Genomic DNA, 7,689 nt, shown 5'->3' on the forward strand with positions numbered 1-7,689 from the left:
GTAAATCGCTGGGGCCAGGCGGTGATTAGGTCTGTGGAGAGAACCCACCCCTCCCTTCTCCCTGGTCCTCTTTTTCCTCTCCGGCTCCTGGCTCCTGACTGGTCTTCCCTCCCTCCCTCCTCTCTTCTTGCTTCTCTAGAGATACTTTAGCTTCTCCATGACATCACTCTCAGCCAGGAGTGCACAGGGCTATCACCTCTAGATTCAAAGTCAGTCCTGTTCCCTCTGGAGGAGCAGGCTCCTAGTAAAGAGATGGGGAAGGGAAGAGGGAGCGGGGCTTCTTGGAAAAGGAGGCATGGCACCCTTACGCTATTTCTCTGCTGTCTGAAGTCTGGCTCCTGGCTCCTTGGTTTTGCCTTGGCCTGCTCAACTCTTCCTGAGCTATGAAGGGCTGTTCAGCATCAAAGGCACAAGGGACCAAGTTCAGGACAGTGGTTGTCCATTGGTGCCTGGAACTTCCTGGAGAGAAATGGGCCCAGTGACTATCCTGAATGACCCTGCCATATGGTTCTGTTCTGGCATACTATGACCTGGGAACAAAGTTAGTGTTCCCAGTGGTTGCTAGTCACCTGTCTCCTCGATCCTCTTCTCTGCTGGCTACAGAGCTAATGTCACTGAGGATGCTCACTGGTAAGTCATGGAATCTTACCATGTGATTCCAGTTGGTTCCCTGCAGAGGTGGGAGAGTGCCATGAGCTCTCCCTTGGCACTGGTCGTTTGGTGCTGTGGGGAGGCAGGGACCATCTGGGACAGGACCTCCTAGTCACTCTTGGTGCCTGTGCCCTGCGCCATTAAATATCCCTTCTCTGTGAACCCTGCACCGGTCTCATGCCTCTTCCCCCCAGAATCCTGGCTAGCTGAACGTGATATAGACTGATCTGCTCGCAGAGAGGTATCAAGCCGGGACTGCATGGTGACAGAGAGTGGCCTTGATGAGGTGTTCTGTGGCCCACCACGTTGACCCTACTTCAGGCCACTTGTGACTTATCTCATTGGTGAACTGTTTCAGATCTGTCTTCCCTACAGACTGCATATTTCTTTTATTTTGTTTTGTTGAGTCGGGGGTTCCTGGCTAGCTTGGAACTCACCATGCAAACCAGGCTGGGCTTGAACTCACTGAGATCCACCTGTCTCCAGAGGGCAGGGATTACAAATATGTGCCCAGCCTCTGACTCAGTATCCTTTAAGGCTATAGATCAGAGAGTCTTCTTTGCTCAAAAGTATGTCTTGGGCACAAGTCATGTGCCAGTGCTGTTCATGAACTGGGGCTGTGGATGGGGTAAATGAATCCATTCTCTCTTGCAGCACAAATCACTGCTTATTAGGAAATAAAAAACATGGGCTTGGAAGATGGCTCAGTGGGTAATGTGTTTGGTAGGTAAATTTGGATCGCCTGGAAAAGCAGAACATGGTGGCTGCGCCTGCAATCCCTGCACTAGGGAAGCAGACACAAGTATGTCTCAGGGTTTCTGGCCAGTCAGTCTACCTGAATCAACAGTTCCAGGTTCAGTGGGAGACCCTGCCTCCAAAAAGAAGGTGGGGAGGGTTGAGGAAGACATCCCAATGTTGACTCTGGCCTACATGTGCTTGTGTATGAACACACACACACGGGGGGGGGGGGAGAAAGATAGAGAGGAGAGATACTGAGTATGATGGGTACCATGCCAAGAGCCTCATAGGGCTGTTGCCTGGGAGAAATAATGGGTCAGAAGAGACCTGGGTTTGAGTCAAAGTCCTCCAGGTAGCAGGGTAGGCACTAGGGGGCCAGTGTGCTGGTTCAGATAGCAGGGTAGGCACACTTGGAGGGCCAGTGTGCTGGTCCAGATAGCAGGGTAGACATCCTTGGAGGGCTAGCATACTGGATGTGGAAAATCAGGCCCAGGAGCCAGGCTGGCTGTGAGGAGGGGATGGGGGTGGAGCCAGCGGTCAGCAGGGTCTGAGATGAGCGGTGGTAGAGAAGCCGGCAGCAGCTGTCGGTGGTGACTCACTGCGGAGCAGAAAGATTGGAAACACATGTTCCCTCCGAGAGGCAGGCGCCTTCATTACTCAGAACTGGGGGTTTCTATAAAACCTGGGAGTCAACAGCAGGGGGTGGGGTGCAGTTGGCAGCAGGCAGCGGTGAAGCCCAGCTAGCTATCCCCACCTGAGGGACCATGCAACTAGACCACAAGAGGCACTCAGGTTCCATCTCTCAGTTGATCACTGCAGAGGATCACAGAGGCCAGGCTGGTATCCTTGTGATCCACCCAAAGGAGGTTCTTTTTTGTGGTAAATACCAGATACCATAGTTTCATTAAAAAAAAAAATATGTGTATGTGTGTGAATCTGAGCTCCCCATAGAGCCTACCTGGCATGGCTCCTCCCCACCTGCATTCTCCCTAAGTGCTTTCCTGCACAGCCATGACCCTGCACCCCTGTCGTGTCCCCCCTCCCATCCCAGGGCCACACCCATAGTTCAAATCCTTCCTTGTGGTTGTTTCCTCTGCAGGGCCTGTTTTCCACCTGAGTGCAGCCAAGGATCTGGTAGGGCCAGCTGACTGTTGCATACCTGGCTGCATGGCTGTGGCCATATCTCTGCCAGGTGGACAGAGTCCTGGGGTCTGGGGGATACGTCTGTATGAGTGGAGTGGAAGAGGACTCCAAGAGAGACAGCCATGTCCCCCTTCAGGAAGCTCCCGGGTGGAAAGGAAGACAGTCGGCCATGACAGCCTGTCTAGGAGACCCTAGCCCGCTTGGACTCTCCCAGAACGGAAGAAGCTCTCAAAGTCGGGCCCCAGAGGACACGCCATATTTTCTAACCTGATAGCCCTGTTCCTGAAGCTTGAGAGAGGTCTGTTCCCTGAAGGTGTTACACAGCCCCACTCCCCAAGGCTTCTGATCTCCCCAGCCCTGGTGAAGAGGGGAAGAATCTAAGTCTAGCCAGCAGCCGCCCCAGGCTGGAGGGTCACCTAGAAGGTGTGTAACAGCCTGGGCTGTTGCTCTCATAGTGGCTGCCAGAGAAAATACAGCTTTCAGGTTCTCTGTGAGCTGAGAAGGAAAACAACACCCCGTGGGAGGGGAAGGGAGGCTTGGCTTTTCCCAAGGGCCCAGAGACTCCAGGATACAACCCTAACCCTTGGCCTGCTTGACAGAGGACAAACACAAGAGCTCTGTGTGTGAGACAGGCTCAGCTTCCATGGCCTAGTGGACGCACCAAGACTCCCACTCTCCTCAGGGCTGCAAGGCGTCAGTCTACTGCCCTGAGGAGCCTTGATGTGGCAGCCATCGCTGTGAGCGCAGTTCTGGGATGTAGGAGCACTGATGGGGACCTCATCACTACCTAGAGTTTCCCTGTCGAAAATGTCCCTCATGGCCAGACCTCCAATCTCAGCACTCACAAGGCAGAGGCAGATGGAGCTCTTTGAGTCTGAGGCCAGCCTGGTCTACAGAGCAAGTTCCAGGTCAGCCAGGGCTCGATAATGACACTTAGTCTCAAAAAAACAAAACAAAACAACAACAACAAAAAAACCCCAAAAAACAAAAAACAAAAACCAGACGATCAAGATGTCCATCTCAGGGCTGGAGAGATGGGTCAGGGAATAAGAGCACTGGCTGCTCTTGAGAAGGACCTGGTTTCAGCTCCCAGCACCACACACAGGGGTGCACAATTATATATAACTCCAGTTCCAGGGCATGCACCCTCTTCTGGTGTTGTATGCACATGGTATACACACAAGCACGCTGGCCAAACAACTACACGTAGAAAAATAAATATAAATGAATCTTTTAAAAATTCCTTCCATGGGCTGGAGAGATGGCTCAGAGGTTAAGAGCATTGCCTGCTCTTCCAAAGGTCCTGAGTTCAATTCCCAGCAACCACATGGTGGCTCACAACCATCTGTAATGGGGTCTGGTGCCCTCTTCTGGCCTGCAGGCATACACACAGACAGAATATTGCATACATAATAAATAAATATTTTAAAAAAATGTCCTTCCAACTTAGAATGGATGGGTTTATCTATCCAGTGGACAATTTTTTGGCCATGAGAGAATGAGTACTGATGTATATGCTCAATGAACGAACCTCAGAAAAGTACACCAAGCCAGGTATGGCGGCTCACTTCATATTTCCAGTACTCCAGAGGCTGAGGCAGGAGGATTGTGACTTTGAGGCCGGTTTTCCTTACTTATCAAGACCCTATCTCAAAATAAGCAAGGACTAGGGGCATAGCTTGTGCATATGCAAGACTCTGGGTTCCATCCCTAACACCACGCACAGAGAATAAAGAATATGATGCCAACCGAAAGAATCCACATAGGGAACCTCACAGTGGTTGCTGAGAGCTGGGGTTGGGAGTGATGGGGACACAGGGTTGAGAGCTAAAGAATGGACAGGTCCTTTTTAGGTGATAAAAATGTGCTCATGTTGACTGGCAGTGTGTGAGAACCAGGGGCTGGAGCGGTGGCTCAGCGGTTAGGCACTGGTGTTTTCTCTGAGGACTTGGTTTCTGCTACTGACACCAATATGGTGCCACGAAACCATCAGGAAAAAAAAAAGACAAGGAATCCAGTGTCTTCTGGCCTTTGTCGGCACTGCATACATGTGGTGCACATACATACAGGCAGACAAAACACACACACACACACACACACACACATCTAATCTTCCCAGTAACACACAAAAAACCCCCACAGAATCATATACTTTAAATGGGTGAACTATGTGTATGTGAACCGTATCTCAGTATCACTATTAAAAAAGAAAAGGGCTGGAGATGCCACCTTCTTGGCAGAGTGTTTGCCCAGTGTACATGGTCCTGGATCCCATACCCAGCACTGCATAAACAGGGCACGGTGGTGCACGTTTGTAATCCCGGCACTTGGGGGGTAGAGGCAGAAAGATCAGAAATCCAAGGTCATCCTTAGACACACAGCAAGTTCAAAGGAAAATAAGGAGGAAAGAAGTTGGGTGGTGGTTGCGCACACTTTTTTTTCTTTAAAGATTTATTTATTATGTATACCGAGTTCTACCCTGCATGTACATGTGCAGACCAGAAGAAGGCACCAGGTCTCTATAGATGGCCGTGAGCCACCATGTGGTTGCTAGAAATTGAACTCAGAACCTCTGTAGGAACAGCCAGTGCTCTTAACCTCTGAGCCATCTCTCCAGCCCCATACTTTTAATCCCAGTACTCGGGAGGCAGAGGCAGGAGGATCTCTGTGAGTTTGAGACCAGCCTGGTCTACAGAGTGAGTTCCAGGACAGACTCCAAAGCTACAGAGAAACTCTGTCTCAAAAAACCAAAATAATAATAATAATAGTGAGGAAAGAAAGGAATGTGGACTGGGTTTTGAAAGTTGAGTTGTTAGAAAGTCAGAGATAGGAAGCTGTCCCTGGAAGAATGGCAGACAGCTCGCCTAAAGCAGGGAGGAGGGGAGCATCCGTGCAAGGGCAGGCTGATGGGTGTGGTGGATGGGCATGGTGGAGCGGCCTGATGAACAGAGAGGCTGATGGGCATGGATAGGGAAATTGATGGGCAGAGCCCTCTGTGGGAGCCCATGTGTGGCTCAGTTTCCATCTGGAGTCCATTCTGACTTAAAAGACATTTGAGGTCAAGCTTGCCTGCCCTGCTTCTTCCAATAACCTTGAGGGCTGTGAGAGACTTCTTCTGAGTTAGCCCATGGGAAAGAGCATTGTGCCCGTGAAAAAGAACACTTTATCTTGTAGAAAGAATACTGCTGACGCCAAACCTCAGGAACATCAAGATAGAAAGTGAGGCTGCTTCCAAGCAGCACGCGTATGTTGGAGAGGAGGCTGCTCACTCAAGGACAGGAATGTCCTGTGGTTAGATACTGACTGATCGGCTGTGCTGTGCTTTGTCCTGCCTTTGCATATAAGCAAATTCTGAAATAAACTCGGGGCTGTTTGGCTGTTTCGGCATGACCCAACAGACCCCCCGATTCTATCCTGTGTTTTCTGTCTCAATTCCTTTCCTTAGCCTTAATGACCCCCAATCCAGAAACCCTAGCTGACTTGGTAGGAGCTGACTCCTACAGGCTTCTTCTTAGAAGCTGATGAGGAGGTGAGGTGGCAGCAGGGGACATGAGAGCTGGTGCCCAAGGGTAGATACCCACTTTCCCCAGCTCTGTCCTGTCAGAGAATTCCAAGAGCAATCCCAGCGCTTGTCAGGGGTTGAAGAGCTGGTCAGGGGTTGAGGTGGGGTGGAAGACGACAACACAGGCACTAAGTACAGGATGTGGGACAAGACAAAGTTTCAACGCGATGGCTTTCAGAAACTGCCTGTAGCGTCACAGAGGGTCCCATGTGCTCAGCTCTGCCCTCTCCTGGGCACCTGAACATTTGTATCCAGCTCTTGTCTTTCCCATCCCTAAGCTGGTTCCTCAGACCCTGAACTCCATGTCCTAGAGAGTCAAAGAGTAGTGCAATATGATAGCAACCTTTCCGATAGACACCATCACGACCGACTCCCCAGGACAAGAAAACACAGGAGCCTTTACTGTGGCTTACACTAGTCCTGCCCGCAGAAGAGTGGGCAGTGGGCTTGGGGGCTATTCTCCGGATCACTGGGGAGGGAGGAGTCACGGGAGGAGGGAAGAACAGTGTCTGAAGGGCTCAACTATGTTCATAGCAGCAGTATTCGTCACATAGGAAGGTGAAAAAAACAAGATCTCCTGAGTAAATTGGGAGTTCGGGGGTCACGGGAGAGGGTGAAAGGGGAGGGGGAGAGAGGGAGCGGGGAAAAAAATGTATAGCTCAATAAAAACAATAAAAGAAGAAGAAAAAAGAATCGTGTCTGGGGTCATGTGGTATCTCATGCTTATGATTCTAGCACTTGGAAGGTATAGGCAGGAGGACCAGGAGCTCACGGTCATTCTCGGCTACCTAGCCAGCCTGGGCTACATAACATCCAGTCTTATAGAACACAGAACCCTCCTGCTCCTCACACTCAGGCAGGGCTTTGCTGGAAGACTACAAATGGGAAGTTGAGGTATCCGCAGGGCGGGGGAGGAATGGCAGCGGTCAAAAGGCAGAGAGAGCTGATTTGTGAGCCACTGGGGCAGGAGGTGAAGGCTGGGGCAAGCAACTACTGTGGATCCCAAAGAGAGATAAGAAGAGGAAGGAAGAGGCAGAGTTCTGCAGAGTTCTGAAGGCAGTGGCTTCAGTCGGTGCTTATTACATCATCTTTCTGTCTGTTTGCCTCCCAGGTGGAACAGCCTGGCTTGGAACTCTGCATCCTCCGCCTCTCCTTCCCAAAGGCTTGGAACTCCGCATCCTCTGCCTGCCTCTCCTTCCCAAAGGCTTGGAACTCCGCATCCTCTGCCCGCCTCGACTTCCCGAAGGCTTGGATTAATAATGTGTGCCGTCACCACCACACCCAGATGAGAAATTTTACTTTATGTATACGTAGGGTTGTTTTTTTTTTTTGTTTGTTTGTTTTTGTTTTGTTTTGTTTTTTTTTTGCCTTTTCCTGCAGGCATGTATGTATATGTACCACGTGTGTGCCTGATGTTCACAGAGATCGAAAGAGGACATTGGGCCACCTGGAACCATAGATACAGATGGTTGTAAGCCACCATGTGGGTGCTGGAAAGTGAACCCAGGTCCTCTGTAAGAGCAGCAAATGTTCTTAACCATTGAACCAACTCTGCCACTTCTCTAGCAGAGAATTTATCTTGGTGTTTTGAGACA

The sequence above is a fragment of the Chionomys nivalis genome, chromosome 7 (genome assembly GCF_950005125.1).
Source record: "Chionomys nivalis chromosome 7, mChiNiv1.1, whole genome shotgun sequence".
Taxonomy (NCBI): Eukaryota; Metazoa; Chordata; class Mammalia; order Rodentia; family Cricetidae; genus Chionomys; species Chionomys nivalis.